This window comes from Pleurodeles waltl, chromosome 6 (assembly GCF_031143425.1).
Source record: "Pleurodeles waltl isolate 20211129_DDA chromosome 6, aPleWal1.hap1.20221129, whole genome shotgun sequence".
Taxonomy (NCBI): domain Eukaryota; kingdom Metazoa; phylum Chordata; class Amphibia; order Caudata; family Salamandridae; genus Pleurodeles; species Pleurodeles waltl.
In genome coordinates, this window is record NC_090445.1 from 412,787,107 (window position 1) to 412,805,136 (window position 18,030).

Here is an 18,030-nt window from a genome sequence, read left to right on the forward strand (position 1 = left end):
CGGTGAGGATAAGACTTGCATTTGCACTTGACCCACAGTGATTGGTGTACACTACTACCATATTGCTGACCACTACGTGCCACATACAGATTTTTGTTTTTGATTGTTTTCTCTGACCTATTTTTGATCTTGAGTTCAAGTGAACCCCAACAACATCATGTCTCAGTCAAGAGCATTATCAGTTGCATCCCAGGATTTGTTTTTTGAGGGGGATAGGTTGGAAACTAACACTGTGAAGGAACTGAAAGCAGTTTTCAAAAACCTCAAAGTCCAGGTCAGGGGTCTCACCAAGAAGGAGGAGCTACAAAAGGCGCTGAGGTCCTGGGTAGCAGCCAGAACTGCCAGTGGCAGTCTGAGGATCCAATTGGGGAATCCGTTGACCCACATTCTAGGAAGATGTGCTGAGTGTGCAGGAGCTGCTAAGAGGTGGGGGGTGGCTACTCCCTGGGCCAACCAGCAGTGGTGGATCAAAAAGCCTTACACCAGAGGAACTGGAGGACTGGAGAGAAGCCAGGAGGCATCTGACAGAATTGGAGAGATAAAAAATGGAGGCTCAGACGGAGCAGCAAGCCCTGGAGGAGAAGATGATGCTTCTGGACCATGAGCTCAGAGTAAATGATCTGGATCAGAGGAGTAGATCCAGCAATGATGGTGCCAGCAATGCCTCAGCACATTCAGATAGGGTAGTCCACATTCCCAAGAATGTAGGGAAAGAGTACAAGACGGGAGATAATACCTAGAGGTGGTTTCAGGGATATGAGGCATCTATCCACATGAATAGGGTCCCAGAGAAGAACTTGGGGAGCAGGATTGTGGAACCACTTCACAGTGGAGGGGAGGGACACTTTGCTAGCTATGGGTAAGGGATACAACCTCACCTATGCTGACATGAAGGAGGCCCTTCTCACTAGGTACAGTTTCACTCCTGACAAGTACAGGGATCAAATTAGAGGGAGTAAGAAAATGATTCCCAGACCTGGTTAGAATGTGTAGATTCTTTCTGTAGAGCACTGGATGTCTAGGTGAAGGGCAGTAATGTGACAGATTTTCCGGGGCTGTACAACTTAATTGCGTGGGAGCACTTGTCTAGTCTGTGTTTTGCAGAGCTGCGCCAGCACTTGATTGATAGTAAGCTGACTGACCCCAGGAAGCTTGCTATGGTGACAGACTACTGGGTACCAGGGTTCACAAGAAGGTGTATGAGGAGACTCCGCCAAAGGTGAGCAGGGTCCGTAACAGAAGGAGATGCAGGTCAAGGGAGACACAGGCAGGTCCCAGGATAAGGGGGTAGAAAAAGGGTCCTAGGCCTCTTCTGACAGGAAGGAAGGAGGTTCTGGTGGGCAGTGGCCCCGGGCACCCCAATTTCAACCCCGGTGCTTTGAGTGTTCTCGTTAGGACACATGAAAGGGGACTCTGTCTGTCCTAAGACAATTCCCACAGGGGGCCTCTCACCCGAGGTGGCCGATGTGGCCTTAGGGGGAGGTATCCCCCAGGGGAAGGTCATAGACCATGCCATGAAATCCCTTAGTTGGGAGGTAGACTCAGAGGGTGAGTTGGTGATCTGAGGGTGGGAGTCATCACTTTCACCAGGTGACAGTGAATGGGGTCCCAGTCACTGCTTTTAAGGTACAGTGGGACTAGCCATACCATGATGGTGGAAAAACTTGTCTCCCCAGAACAGTACACTGGCCAGGTGTGTTGGGTGACACCAGCCCATGGGCAGGACCTCTTCCGCCCAATGTCCCTGGTATCCCTAGAGTGGGGTGGTGAGGTGCCCCAGAGGCGGGTCATAGTCGGTCCCCCAGATGCCCATAGACTGCATTCTGGGGAATGAGTTGCCCCAGGTATCAGGGGAACTAGGAGGGGTGGCAGCCGGATGCGCCCTCACAGTTCAGTTGTCGGGGGTATCACTTCAAGGCGGAAGGTACCGGACCCTAGCAGGAGGTACAGGAAGAGGGAAAGCCCACCGCTGTCCCCTTGCTCAGCCTGGGAGTACAGACCCTAAGGTTAATGGCCAGTCTCAGGATACCACCCCTGAACTGGTGGGAGGTGAAGTGGAAAAAGGGTTCAAGTCACTTAGGGTTACTGCCCCCCACTTTTCAAAACCACAGAGGCGCGAGACCCTAGGATGGCCTGGTTCTTGACACTGACAGCTGTCAGTGGCCTCTCTTGGTTGTTATCCTTGTGGTCAGAGTTTTCTCTGGGAGGGAACTGAAGTCAGACCCCAGGGGTGGAAGAGGCCACATCACCATGTTGGCCATGGTGGTACTGTTTGCCTAGTCGTTGGCGGCGTGGTGGTGGTTTTTCTTCCTGAACAGCACAAAACACACAGTTCCCAGTGCTGTAGGCAGATGAAACTGAAGTCTTTGATATCCCTGAGACTTCCAACAGGAGGCAAGCTCTACTCCAAGTCCTTGGAGAACTTTTCTCAAGCAGGATACAAAGCAAAGTTCATCCTCTGCTCTCTTTTAAGGCACTATCAACAACAGCAGGCCGACCCAGCAAAGCAACACAGCAAAGGGGCAGTACTCCTCCTTCAGCTCTTCTCCTTGGCAGAGGTTCCTCTTGATTCCAGAAAGATTCCAAACGCCTGGGGCTTTGGGTCCACTACTTATACCCCTTTCAGCCTTTAAAGTAGGCCTACTTCAAAGGAAATTCTCTGTTGTTGACAAGATCCTGCCTTGCCCAGGCCAGACCCCAGATATACACCAGGGTGTTGGAGACTACATTGTGTGAGGGCAGGTACAGTCCTTTCAGTTGTAAGTGACCAAACCTCCGTCCACTCTAGCTCAGATGGCTCATCAGGTTATGCAGGCTACACCCCAGCTCTCTTTGCGTAACTGTCTAGAGGAGAGGTGTAAACAGCCAACTGTCAAAATGACCCAGACAGGAAATCAACACCAGGCAGTTACAGAATGGTTTAAGCAAGAAAATGCCTACTTTCTAAAAGTGGAATTTACAAACTAACAAACTAAAAACCAACTTTACTAAAAGATGTATTTTTAAATTGTGAGTTCAGAGACCCCAAACTCCTCATTTCTATCTGCTCTCAAAGGGAATCTGCACTACAGAGTTATTTAAAGGCAGCCCCCATGTTAACCTATGAGAGAGATAGACCTTGCAACAGTGAAGACTGATTATAGCAGTATTTAACTGTTAGGACATGTAACACACATCCGTACATGTCCGACGTTTAACATACCCTGCCCATGGGACCTACCTTAGGGGTGCATTACATGTATGAAAAGTGAAAGTTTAGACCAGCAAGTGGGTACACTTGGCAAGTATAACTGGCAGTTTAAAAATGCACCTACATACACTGCAGTGGCAGGTCTGATACATGTTTACAGGGCTATTCATGTGGGTGGCACAACCAGTGCTGCAGGCGCACTAGTAGCATTTGATATACAGGCCCTGGGCACCTCTAGTGCACTTTACTAGGGACTTACTAGGAAATCAAACATGCCAATCATGGATAAACTAATCACCAATACAATTTACATAGGGAGCACTTGCACTTTAGCACTGATCAGCAGTCGTAAAGTGCGCAGAGGCAATAAACCAGCAAAAACAGATCTGAAAAAATAGGAGGAAGAAGGTAACAGGTTTGGGGCTAACCCTGCAAAAACGGCCAATTCCAACAGCATGTTGTACCCCGTTTAAACCCTGAACATCTGAGCCAGGCATGGCGCCTTATGATGACGCTGGTGTTAATACTGTGGGCTGCTGTAGTAGCAGCATCAAGCGCACATCTAATGGAGTGGCTGGAAATTGTTTGTCCCTCATTTACAATTTCTACCCCCCCCTTTTACCATGTTCTTCTGGTAGGTATTGTAAAAGTTCCTCCAAGCACCCCAGTGAGCTCTATCATACCGGGATAGCACGCTTGGGCATTTGCAATTCACCAGTGATTGCCTGCTTGAGCTGCCACTCTTCTTCCTGCTGCATCTAATTTTTTATTCTCTTTATCGGGAGGAGGTGCGTTTCCTGTTGACTGGCTATTAGCTCTTTTGCGTGCAGTAGAGTCAACAATAGAGTCTGGAGGGATTTGTGTTTTTATATATAAAGGATTAGTGGGTGCAGCCTTGTACATTTATCCATTCCGGGAGTGATAACCCTTGCTCTAAGAGGCTCTTTAAATATTTCATCTGCATGTATGAGCATGCCTGGAAGCATTGGAAGGAACTGCCTTTCCTTATGAGTTGCGCCAAGGGTGTCAAATAAAAAAAATCTTCCTCTATTGGATCAGTGTACATATGTACATTGTGAAATGCTGATGCCGTAGCTATAACCTATTGATATGAGGTGGAATCAGGTGGTGAAGGTCTAGCTGGGTAATGATCCAGATCATTTGGTGTAATAAGATCCAGATCATACTCATCCCATGGTTCATGTTCATCTAATGCATTCCCTAGATCATGAGACCCACCAGGTTGTAAACTAGGTGGGGTGACCCCTAAAGGAGGGGGAAGATGTTGGTGGAGGAGTATGTTGTGGAGAAGTACATGAAGGTGGAGAAGTTTGACTACGAAAATAAGTCTTTTCTTTGGTAGTCTTTTTTGGAGGCGTAGAGGAATCAAGGCTCTCTTTGAAAGTTAATTTCCCTTTTAAAGGTGGCAGAGGTAATGTTATAACCCGCCCTGTTCCTTGTTTAATTTGAAGTCAACGCTGCCTAGCGTCCTTAACTTCTAAAATTGGTTCCACCTGTGATGAAGCGTTGCTTACAGACTGTCCAAAGTCACTGAAAATCTTTTGTGATGTTTTCAGTAACAAAGGTTTTTGTGTATGGAAAATTTTTGGTGCCGAAACATTAGTTGGCTGTTGTCTCTTTTTCGGTGGCGAAGTGGGCGTCACGGAAGCACACTGTATTTTCGTTCATGAAGCACTGGAGATCGATGCAGGAGATTTGGACTTGTCTTTTTTTTTGTGCCGAGCTGGTATGTCAGGCATTGGAATAAGTTTCTCGGCTTCGACCATGGCTGGAAGGCAGTGGCGGACCGGTGACCTCTTTTGTTGTTGTATTGTGGGCTTTTTACTCACCGTTTGTGCTGCTTGTAATGGTTGTATCTCAACGTCCGACTGCACATCAGAGTCCGAATCTTCTGAGCCGAAGGCCTCCTTCTCTTCCAAGTCTTCCTGCGTATGCTCGTCACAAAGATGTCCTGTGTATCATTTGGATGTTGAGACGCCATTTCCATCCGACAAGCTCTTCGATCTTTAAGTGTCTTCTTCGATCAAAAAGAATGGCACGCTACGCAGGTCTATTCATTGTGGTCTGGTGAAAGACACAAATTACACACCTGATGGTAGTCAGTGTGTGGAAAATTTGAGTAGCATCAAGGGGCAAAACGAAAATGGAGCACGTTCCATTAGGGCTGCATACTTCAATATCACGTGGAAGAGGCAGGCACGAGAGGACCTCTTTGCGCCCAAAAAGGCTGAAAAATTCGTTTCGGAGTATGGGAATGGAACTGAAAGTGAAATTCTTAAAGAATATGTGATCGAAACGATACTGACGATGATTGTAGGACGGAAAGAATACAGTTTTTCGACTGTATGGAGCAGAGATCTTGGAGCATGAGGAACATACGTCCAAACGGATGGAAGAGAGAAACAATCTAACAAAGGACTCGATGCCCATGTGCAGTTTTACCGAGAGGGGAAGTCACTCAATCCAGTGACTCGAAAACTTTATTTGAAGAAAAACAAATTGTACTAACAGCAAACGGAAAGTCAGATAGTGTGAAAAGCCAGAAAACCACAAAGCCTGTGGTAATCAATGAGAGGAATGCATTCTAAGGCCATCTTTCGGAAAGTCCCCAAGATGTCGTTAGCAAACTAACCAGGTGCGATGTCTGGTATACTGCGACCTAAAAAAAAGCACAAGCTTGCCCTACTGACCTGCACTCTAATCAAAGCTTTTACAAAACAGCTGCACCAACATACCTTCAAGGAACGGTGGTCTTTTAGCCCATCATGTACAGTGTGAACATTCAGTAAATAACGAGTAGCTACTTGTAATTCCAGTTCATCATCAAAACTTCGTTGAATTAATTATATTGGAACATCTCCACCTTTTTGCATACCTCAAGGACATACATCCACTTTAATTTCTGAAAACTATCTCATAAAACAAACTTACCTTTAGAATGCAACATTTTTACAAAAATAATTTTAAAATTTACCAGTGTAAAATACAGTTAAAATACATTACGCTGAAAACCTGGTTTAAATAAATCTTTGAAAAGAACACATGAAAATAAAGCAGAAAACATGGCATACAGGCGTCTCCATTTTCATACTGAAATACCAACAACCACTGCTTCAGAACATTCAGCAGTGTCAGTAAGGCAGTTCATTTTGACTGAAAGGTTCAAGTAAGGAACCAGATTCTAAAGATTAACGGTTGCTCATAACTTCAACAATATCAAACACAAGGGAGAAATAAGATTAAAAGTAAGGAAAGTGTTATTATCCTGTAATCTGTTCATTGCTTGTAGTGCTGTACATTTACATGCTCTGCATACTCATGCCATCTAGTGTTGGGCTTGGAGGTTTGCAAATTGTTTTTCATCGAAGAAGTATTTAGATTCACAATTTATAGTTGGAAATGAGCATAGATAGGCACAGGCTCCATTTTAAATTGCTTTTCTCATAGAGGTTGAGAGTAGTATAGAGTGGCAAGTAAAAATTAGTGCGGTGAACATGTCTATTATTAAGGTAAGCTAGTCAATCCTGGAAGAAACCTGTGATATATACGAGAGAGAGAGAGAGAGATAGAGATAGAGAGAGAGAGAGACAGAGATAGAGAGAGAGAGAGAGAGAGAGAGAGATATATATGTTGCGTGTGGACCTACAGCACTACTTGCTACAAATAGATTACGTTTTCCGTTCGTAGCATGCATTGCTGTATGTAAACATGCACACAGACTGTACAAAGTATCTTCCCACAAATGGTGGCTACCACGTGGAAGATGCAGATATCTGAAATATGGTCCTTAACACTGTCTGGCCAACCACTGCCTGCTGTCTGGCTAGAATATCCACACAATAGTGCTTAGTGCAAATGTGTGTAATTACAAGTGGTTGATTGACATTTCAGCTGGGCCATATGTCTCTAGAAGGCCATGGTTGTGGACTTTCTGTATGCAGACTGTGTCCGAGGTACAACAGTGAGGGCTCTTTTAGCTTGGTGGTAGCAAAATTTTCTCATGTCAATTCCTGACAGCACGGGAGAAAATCATGTAGTCTGCCCCGGCAGGTGTTTTCTGGTTGGTAGTTTGGGAAGGGGTGTGAAAGTTCTCGGCAGTACATGAGCAAACCACAAAAAGTTCCCAAACTCCCAACCCACAAGTGCACTCTCAGCAGAGAACATCTGTCTTCTTCAGGAAGAGGAAGACGAACATGTTTCTCTTTTAAAAAAGGGGCAAAGACCAGCGCATCCCACCCCACCAGCATGGCATGGACGTTTACTCTCTCTACTTACTCATCCGGGACATTCCCCTCAAGGTGCCTCAACTCGTACATCCTCTCCAAACACCTCCATATGGTAATTTTGCAGGCTATCGTCCCTCTTCTTCAACAAGGGGACTACATGGCGGCATTAGAACTCAAGGAGGCCTACTTTAACATCCCCATTCATCCTACTGACCGACATTACCTACACTTTGTGGCAGGTGGGCCATTACTCTGTCAATTCTGCCCACTTTGGAAACAGTATGCCGCGTATGTGGTTTACGAAAGGGACAAAAGCTGCAGAGTTTTGCAAAAGGGTTTTGTCTTGTCAATGTAATACAAGGGCACTCTTGACATAAGTATGTGAAGGGCCCTTTCTGCCAGGTGTGAGAAGAACACCAGGAGTTCAATGGTCTGGTCATTTCAACCCTTCTTAGGAACAGATAGGCTTAGCTGGTTAGACCTTTGCCAAGCCTGGGTAGCTGTGGCTTCATGAAGTCAGACTTCAACAAAGGAAAAAATATAAAGCATTCAAACAGCACCAAAGCAACTGAAGAAGAGAGAAACATGTCCCATAAGAAATCCAACACCAATTGATAAAAATAGCTTATTTGCTTAAGAATTTATGGACACCAAAGCGAAAATGATCGACCAAAGGGTTTCAGAGATATAATTACTTAAAGAAACAAATCACAACTTTTTTACCCAAAACAAGCACATTGGCAAATTCATCAAATTTGATATAAACGTTTTCAATAAAACTTTGGTCAAAATGGAATGCAGTTACTTAGAGCTACTCTGAGCAACCTACTCTGGCAGGAGTTACCTAATAAAGAAAAGCAGTCTTCAGTCCAGTTACAGAGTCAGTGGTCACTTGACATTGATTTCTATAGAGTGGTCCTGGTGCAAGAGACACAGGTTTCCAAAGATGCTGTACGGTTGACAGGGGTCTTCCTGGGGCCGCTTCTCGGTTCAAGGTTCTGGTGGGGCCTAGGTCCCTCAAAGACCTCTGTGGTTGGTCAAAAGTGAAGTTGCCACTATACTAAAGGCTAACTCGGGGGCAGCCTCAGCAAAAGGCTAGTAGATAACTCGGCAACTGTGTAGCAACCATCTAAAAGTTGCACGAGGCAACAAGTCATACTAATTTCAGCTAACACATCAAGTCGGGCTTAATATACAAGTTGTTTGATACCCTGAAGTACCAACTTTGGTAGTCCCATTCTTAAGTTAGTTCAGCTGAGTTGTCAGTACGTAACTCTATACTTGACAATGGGCAAGTCTCTTGCATGGTGAAAACGACAATTGCGGGTTTCTACTGTCAGAACATATCAAACACGTTCTACTTTTTAGTAAGCTGCACTCTGCCTTAGGGCTTGTAAGCCGGCTGTAAAAAGGGAGACTGGGCATTGTCATTGCTTAAAATGGCAAAGTCGAGTTAGCAGTTTTAAACTGCTCTACTAGTCCGCAGTGGCAGGCTGGGAATCACATTTTACTTTGCTCCACTCAGGGTGGCACAAAAAAGTGTTGCAGTCCCCGAGAGGGACACTCTATCTTACAGGCCCTGGGTACCACTGGTACCAGACATGAAGGACTTAAAAGTTAGCTTTTTCTAATTGGGTACATGTCAATCAAATATACATATTTAAGGGTCAGGGAACTGGCACTGAGGTCTGGTTAGCAGGTCTCAGTGCACCCTCTGTTGAAAGACCAGCAGCATCAGTCCAAAACTTTGGGGGTGGCCATACAAAAACATGCATTTTCTTCCACCAGTGTGATAGGTCTACAAGCCTCCTTGCGATGGTCATACATTCAGGAGGGACATTGACTTAGCCAAATTCTAGAACTTCAGGAGTCAAATCATGAGATTGAGCTGCCTGGGGTTTGGATGCCTGACTGCATTGGGCAATAGGCATAAGTTGAGCAAGGTAGGGAACCAGGACTGTCTGGCCCATGTGGGAGCAACCAGGATAAGAGGGAGGGGTGTTTTCAGATGCCTCTGAACCACAAATGTAAAGAGTGGGAGAGGAGGAAATCATAAGCAAATTTCCTTACCCATGTTATCCTTAGTGTATTACCCACTGACTCTGAGAACATGGAGGCAAAACATGGGCATTTTGCATTTTCAATGGTGGCAATTAGGTCTATGTCTGGAAACCACAGCAATGGAAGTACAGGAGCAGGACTTGCGAGTGGAGTTCTCACTCGTGGACTTGTTGCCAGATCCTACTGAGCAGGTCTGCAAAATCGTTGTCTACTCCCGGCAAGTACTCCGCCAGTGGATGGACTTTGTAGTAAAGTACCCACTGCCAAATGAACTGACCTAACTCTGACAACTCTTGTGAGTGCGTTTTTGGAGGTAGTACAAAGTGGACATGTTGCCTGTGCAGAAGAGAACTGCATTGTGTTGAATGTGGCTGAAGGAGGCTTCAAGACGGCCAGTAGACTCAGGTAACTGATGTGGAGAACCAACTGGTGAGATGTCCACATGCCCTGAATAGTTAAGTCCTGTAAAAGCACACCCCATCTGGTGAGGGAAGTGTCGATTGTGACGTTCACTTGCGGTACTAGACTGAAAAAGGGCTGGCCTTGCAACAGATTGTTTCTGTTCCATCACAGCAGAAGAGCGATGGTTGCAGCACCAAATAAAACACTAGATCTTTGCAGTGACCCTCCACTTATGACCACTGAGCAGCAAGGCACTCCTGCAACAGCTGCATGTGGAACTATGGCAATACAAGAAGCCATCATGCTGAGGAGGCACATGACTGTCCTTACTGTTATTTGGCGATCTGGCAGAAAAAAGAGGCATTAACAACTGGAAAGCTTGGACCCTTGCTTGGCTCGGATAAGCTTTTCGAGTGACTAAGCTGAGGACTACCCTAACAAGGCCTAAACGTAAAAGGTTTGAAGCTGGGACTTTACTGTGTTGACTGTGAACCCTAGATTGTGCAATGGGTTTGTGGTGGTCTGTGTATGAGCCAAGCACTGTTTGTTTGTGCTCTTGATCAGCCAGTCGTCCAAGTAAGGGGACCCACTAATCCAGGTCCTCCTGAGATGGGCAGCAACCACAGCAAGACACTTAAGAGGACACCCTAGAGGCAGAAGGGGACACCAAAGGGCAGCACTCTGAACTGCAAATGCTGGCCACTTACTAAAACCCAGAGGCACTGGCGATGTGCAGGGTGGAGTGGGATGTGAAAGTAGGTGTCCTTCAGGTCATGAAGTGCTAGAATGAAGACACTTTGCTGTTGTAGAGAGATGATATCCTGGAGCATGGTCATGCAGAAGTGTTCTGAGAAGTTGTATACGGTAATGGGCCTGAGGTAGAGTTTGGGTCATAGTAATATGTACTCCTTTGGGATAAGGAAGTATAGGAAGCACACTTCTTTGCGGCGCTGGTGTGGCAGCATGAGGTTTATGGCCCCATTGCGAATGCGTGCCTCTACTTCCTCTTGAAGGAGGCGCTGATGTTCTGAGGAGAGGGTGTGTTTTGGAGGGCCTTTTTGAGTTTTAAGCAGTAACCTGGCCCTATGATGGGGAGGACCAGTGATCTGAGGTGATCTCTTGCCACCATACAAGAAACACCCAGAGTGCTCCACTAACAGGTGTAGTGTGATCGGGGAAGATAGAGCGAGTCACTGTTTGGCAGAGGCATGTCCCTTAGCCGGATCGCCTTTTTCTCTGCTTTAGGAGTTGTTACATCTGTAGCCTCCCCTAGAATGGCCCCGTGAAGGGGTCTTCTGTTGCTGAGGCCTCCAACAGGAGGTAGTGGCTTCAGGAGAAGATCTTGGCACCTACCCACTTGTCCTGGGACCTGTAAAAAGGAACCTCAGGGAGAAGGGGTCTGGAGAACTCCCATAGCCTTTGCTGTATTTGTGTCCTTCCTTATCTTCTTGAGCATCTGGACAACCTTCAGTCCGAATAGGTGCTCCCTATCAAAGGGCAGGTTGAGCAAATGCTGCTGTACTTCCAGCTTTAATCCAGAGACACACAGCGAGGCACAGCGGTGAATAAGGTCACTGGCGTTGGTATCTAGCACTGCAATATCAGCAGCGTTCAGGGCACAGTGATAGTAGTGTTGGAAATTATTTTTCCCCCTCAGAAATGAGCTCATTGCCACGTTTCCTGTAATTTTCTGGGACATGTTGGAGGAGCTCCTCCGTCTTATCCAAGTGTGCCCAATTGTACCTGGAGAAATGGCCTATGGAAATGGCGATGCGCCAATAGGTTGGTGACAGAGCTGAGACCCTCTTACCAGCCGCGTTGATCTTCCTGTTATCCTTTTCTATTGGAGGAACATCCCCAGTGCCTTAGGCGTTGGCACAATTGCGGGCTACATGGACCACAAGGGAGCTGTTCTCTGACGTATGGGGGGTGGGGGGGGGGGGGGGGGGGGAGGTGTGGGGATCTGAGGTAGTGGGGTGTATTTTTTACCACCCTGGCTTGAACAGGCTCCATGAACACGTTGGAGCAGTTTTAGCATTCCCTTGAACATACGGAGGAATTACAGGGGCTGCTGGGTGGAGGCCAGCACCTCAACAAGGAAATTGTAATCCTCCTGGACCTTGTGCGTCTACACCTTTTGAAATGCAACAGCCTGATGTAGAAACGCATGGTAAGAAGTAGTGTCATCCGGTGGGCACAGTTTTGCAGGTTAAAGGTTCAGGTTTGTGTCCCTGGGTGGATCGACATTGTAGTCGGTCCAAGGGTCATCAAGGAGCTGAGGGTGGAATGGGGCCTCATAGGGATCCGGTGGGGAGGTAGAGAGGAGGAGGAGGTGGAGAGAAAGGAAGAGGAGGGGGAGGGGAGGTGGAGGAAGGGGGTGCCTCAGAGGTAGAGGACTAGCACCCCAATCCTGGAGCTTTCTAGACTTAGCTGGTGGTTCAGGCTCCAGCTACAGTATAACATCCTCCTCAAATGCCAACATCCTTTTATGAGGGAAAGATGCCGGAGTCTTTGGTGGAGGCTGGATGAGGAGCCTGCCAGTTTGTGGATGTCTGAAAATCCTATTCTATCTGGCATCAAGCTCCTCCTGAAAACCCTACAGGATTGTCTTCTCCTGGTCCTCAGACAGTGGAGGATGGGACTTTGGGCACCGGGCGCTTTGTCGACAAAATGGGTCTCTGGCTCACTGAGGGAGGTTTGGCTGCTGAAGAGGTCTACGGAGCCAAAGAATGCCTAGAGGGTGTCTTAGAAATCGGTGCTGCAGGAGTTGTTGGTGTTGAAAGTATTGTCCTCACCAGAAGCTGGCTGTTCTGCAGCTGTTTGGGTGCCTGAGGCTGGCTCAGAGTCATAATTGAAGCATATTTTCAGTGCAAAATATAGGCCTCAGGTAGTAGCAGCCTGGAAGCCTGAAGATGGGCTTCGGGGCTAAACATCCAACCCCCTCGAGGGCAGTGCTTGGCCCTCAGTTCGATGATAGGAAGGTGGTGGAGGGAGGGATGGTGAACTCACTGTTGATGTCTTCCGTGGTTGGACAGGGAGGGTCTAGGACTCTTCCGACTCCGAATGAGAGCTCAGTGAGGGGTTGAACTGAAGAGGCTGTTTGACATCTGATTACCCAAAGAGGCCTGGGGTGTCGCCTCCCTGTCACTGTGCCATAGTTTGTCGAGTGAGGTGTCATTCGCGTCAGCACCACAACGTCTTATTACTGCAGAAGGTGAGGCAGGCAGAGCAGGCCTCGTCATGCTCCGGGGAGAGAGAGTTTGCAAACCAGATGGAGGTCATTCTACAACACTGTGGACAGTTTTGGAATCGAGTCCTTTCCATCAAGCAGTAACCATTTTCAGGGAGGAATCGTGGGAGTAGGCTCCAAGAGGGCGCGTTGAGTAGAATAAAGTAACCGAGTGTGAAGATGGTCTCGACAACAGCGAAAGGTACAGCAAGAGATGACTATTGTCACCGATGGGAATGGAGACAACCAAAAGCGCTTGAAGACGATCACTGTGAAGCATCAACCAGGAGCTTGATGGATACACATCCAAACATTCTCTCCCTCTATTATGTGCCATCAGTCTTTGCATCATTTCTTTTTCTGCTATTAAAATGCCCACACTGCAGCAACACTGCAGCTCTGAGACTTTTTGTAACCAATACTGTTGGAAATGGCCCTTTCTGCACAGTTATCCCCAAACCTTTTGCCTTTCTCCCATTTTTCTGACCCTCCTTTTGTTGGCTTAAGGACTGTGGGCACTTTACCACTGCTAATGTGCATATGCTCTCTCCCCTACAACTTGGTATAATTGATGTACACCAGTTTGGCTTATTTAATTCACCTGTACGTCCTGTGTAAAGTGGAATACCATATACTGTGGGCCTGGAAATGAAATGCTACTAGTGGGCCTGCAGGGCAGATTGAGCCACCCACACTCCTCGCTGCCACAGATTACATCAGACAACAAATGGACAACGGCAAAATCTCAGCCCTGATCCTCTTAGACCTATCAGCCGCTTTCGATACAGTCTGCCATCGCACCCTACTAAACCGTCTCCACGAAGCCGGCATCCAAGACAAAGCCCTCAACTGGATCTCATCCTTTCTCTCCGGCAGAACCCAGAGAGTCTCACCCTTCCGCTCCAAAGCCACCAACCTCATCTGCGGCGTCCCCCAAGGCTCCTCACTTAGCCCAACGTTGTTCAATGTCTACATGGCCCCCCTCGCACAACTGGCCCGCCAACACAACCTCAGCATCATCTCCTACGCCGACGACACCCAGCTCGTCCTCTCCCTGACCAAAGATCCTCTCACCGCCAAAACCAACCTCCACGAGGGACTGAAATCCATCGCCGAGTGGATGAGCAACAGCCGCCTGAAACTTAACTCCGACAAGACGGAAGTCCTCATCCTCGGGCACACCCCCTCGGCCTGGAACGACTCTTGGTGGCCCACCGCCCTCGGCCCCCCACCCACCCCAGCCAGCCACGCACGAAACCTCGGCTTCATCCTCGACTCCGCTCTCACCATGTCCAAACAGGTCAACGCTGTCTCCTCTTCCTGTTTTAACACCCTCCGCAGGATCTTCAAGTGGATTTCAACAGGAACCAGAAAGACGGTGACCCAAGCCCTCGTCAGTAGCAGACTCGACTACGGCAACGCACTCTACACAGGCATCCCAACAAAAGACATCAAATGACTCCAACGCATCCAGAACGCATCCGCCCGCCTGATCCTCGACATACCCCGCCGGTGTCACATCTCCCCCCACCTGAAGGACCTCCACGGGTTCCCAGTAGACAAGAGGATAACCTTTAAACTCCTCACCCACGCACACAAGCCACTACACAACACCGGACCCACCTACCTGAACACCAGACTCAACTTCTACGTTCCCTCACATCAACTACGCTCTGCCAACCTTGCCATCGCCATCGTCCCCCGAATCCAGCGCAAGACCTCTGGCGGCAGATCCTTCTCCTACCTCGCTGCCAAGACCTGGAACTCTCTCCCCACCTCACTACGCCAGACCCAGGACCTCCTCACCTTCAGGAGACTCAAGACATGGCTCTTCGAACGATAGCAGCAGCACCCCCCAGCCCCCCACCCCCCCCAGCGCCTCGAAACCCTAACGGGTACATAACGCGCTTTATAAATCTATTGATTGATTGATTGATTGACAGAAGTAGCCTTTCAAACTTGTCTCAGGCCTGCCACCGCAGGGTCTGCAAGTGCAATTTACTGCTACACTGACTTGGCAAGTCAAACTACATGCTAAGGCCTAAACTCCCTTTTTACTACACCTAAGGCCCTAGATAGCCCTATGGGCAGGGTGTCTTGTACGTAAAAGGGAGGGCATATGTCTTTATGTACTACATGTCCTAGTAGTAACAAACAGCCTATTTCATTTTTCACTGCTGTGAGTGCTGCTCCTCTCATAGATGTGCATTGGAGATGCCCTCACATATGTCTAAGTGGTATCTTCTGATCTATAGGGAGTAGCCTGGGCATGTTTAGTATTTTTGGAATGGTAGTGAGAAATACAGCTTACTGGTGTAGGTGGATTTTACATTACTATTTTAGAAATGCAACTTTTAGAAAGTGGCCATTTCTCTGTGCTTATAACTCTAGTGCTTTACAGCATGACTCCAGTCCACATCCAACAACGTGGCCCGAGCTGCACACGAAGCGCGTCCCCTGAGGGAGAAGGAGTGGCTGTGCTGCCTTGGGGACGGCCATGTCTCCAGAGAAGGGTCGGCAGCCTCCCGGGGAGTAGCCTGGGTCTGGTGGTGGCCGCACCAGGGACTTGAGGGCCGCCGCTTTGTTGAGCAGTACCCACAGGAGGAATGGGGGAGGTCTCCTTGCCCGCAGGGAAACATACAAGCTCTCTTTGGTTGCTCTCCCCATACCAGGAGAACTGTGGCTCTGTTCCCCTTTTGTCCGGTAAGGTGACGCGGGGGCCTTGCTTTCCATTTCCCTCGGGGGACGGGATAAGGAGATCTCAACGGAGGTCCCATCCTGTGAGAAGAGATTACCGCATTTCTCATGCGAGACGCGCAGGAGTGCTGCACTATCAGTCAGCTGAGGTGATCCTCAGTGAGATATGGCCCCAGGGGCTCTGGGCCTATACGTCCATAATGACCAATGTTGTTTTAAATTTCCTGCTGCCTTTTTCATGCCCGGGAACTGATGTATGTTATGCTTCTGAGGACAAGAGCACAGATCCTACGTTAGGGGCTGTACAAAGTAATGTTTTAGTTTATGACATAGGTACTATGGGAAGATTTCTGGATATTTGCATTCATGGTGATTATGATGATGACCTGACAACAGCTCGTTTAGCAGTATTACTGATTTATGTGATGATCTGACAACTGCTTGTTTGATTTTTTTATGCAATACAATATATTTTTATATAGCCTGTTGTGGAGTTTTCTTTGTGGTGTTTTTATTGTCACTGGATTGTGCGTGTTGTGCAGACGCTTTAATCATTGCCTCTAGGATGAGCCTGGCTGCTCGTGCTAAGCTACCAAAGGGATGAGCATGGGTTATCCTAGGTGTTTAGCTCTCTTGCCCTGACAAGAATGACAGTTCCTGCCTGGCTGAGGTGCCTACCAGAGCCAACCCAAAACACCATTTCTAACAAATACTGTATTTGTTTTTTGTTTAACATTTTGTGGTAACTCAAAGAGCAGATCGTGGCTGTGTAACACACTGGTGCGCACTTCCTAGATTAATGTTTATATTGTGAATATGAAACAACAGTCACTAATGTTGGAACTTGAAACATATAGATTTCAGGAGTGCCAAGGTAGTTCCACACCCAGCCACAGGGTGTGTAGGCCGGGAGCCGAATGGTCCACAGTAGATAAACAGAGCAGAAGCCTGGCTGTCTTCTCATTGAACACTTTGGCTGATGTTACAACGGATAAACTAAATAGAAGAATAAAGGACACTATTCTGAACATTTGGATGTGCTGTGGTTCCTTCTGCTCTATTTTGTGGTAACTCATTGTGAGTGTAGAGCACAAGACATTACCTTAGTCCCCATGACAGACTACTGTCTGTCAAATTTAGACATGTCCACTGGTCCTGCAGTCCTCTCTGTACATAGTAAGAAACCACAATCATGGCATTTTTGTTTATGCAAAAAAAAAGGTTTGGTAGACAGGCGTGTCCATTTTGATGGACGTCCATCAAACTTTTGCTGTTTTTTTATTCTTCAGAAACAAACTCCCAAGGCAGGTATAGGGAGGTCATCATTTGTTTTTCCTGTCCCTTACGCCTAGGATTTTCCTGGCACTGACAAACAGGAAAAATGAAGAACTGGGGATAAAAGAGACATTACATGGGCCACCCAAAATAAGGTGGTGTACTGTCCTTCCTCTGATAGCCTTTAGTTCATCAGGCCATTTGAAGAAATATTTAATTAACAGAAACTGTAAGGTCCCTCTATTTCTAAATGAGGACAGAACAACGGTTTGGTGGGCAAGCACTCCGTTGCATTTCTGATGTAGCAACCTTGGCCATCAAACTCTACATTAGGCCATCATTTTTTTCTTGTGAAGAAACGCATGCATTTATATTCTGCATTTTATAAATATTAAGATGCCATATTAGAGAAGTAATTGTAGTCTTGTTTGTAAATGTCTGAGAAAATCCTAAAAGGGTTTGAAGTCACAATCTGAAATTTTAATGAAATTAGTATTTAGCTAAGATACAACCTATAGCTTAACATAATATTGTGGCTGATCTTTTTAACTTTAATTCTGCCAGGAGAGACTCACTTATCACTCAGACCCATTCCGACCCTTCAATCCTATATTTTCATATTACCTGCAAAACTGTTAAGTCTAAAATTGTTAATTTTGAGACCAACATGCCATGGATTGGTTAACTGCTGTGCTAACATCCGTCAACATGTATCATACAGTATCTAAGTGCTTTTGTTAAAGTTATATTTAAAGGGACCCCTCCAGAAAGCTCATTATCACAAATTATAAACAGATGTGCTTGAGGGAGGTCCTTCCCAAACTTCCATAGCTCAGCAAATACTCCTGTTTAGGTTAAGGACATGTCACTGGTGAAGTGGGATGGAGATGGCTTAAAGACATGAGATAAGTCCTCTATATCTTCAGTTT

The 18,030-nt window shown here is 46.9% G+C and overlaps 1 protein-coding gene across 1 annotated transcript in view; it reads right to left on the reverse strand.

Annotated features, from left to right (window-relative positions):
* The window catches only part of GNAI3 (G protein subunit alpha i3), a 184,730-nt gene that overhangs the window by 10,282 nt on the left and 156,418 nt on the right, over positions 1-18,030 (reverse strand). The window lies entirely within an intron of this gene.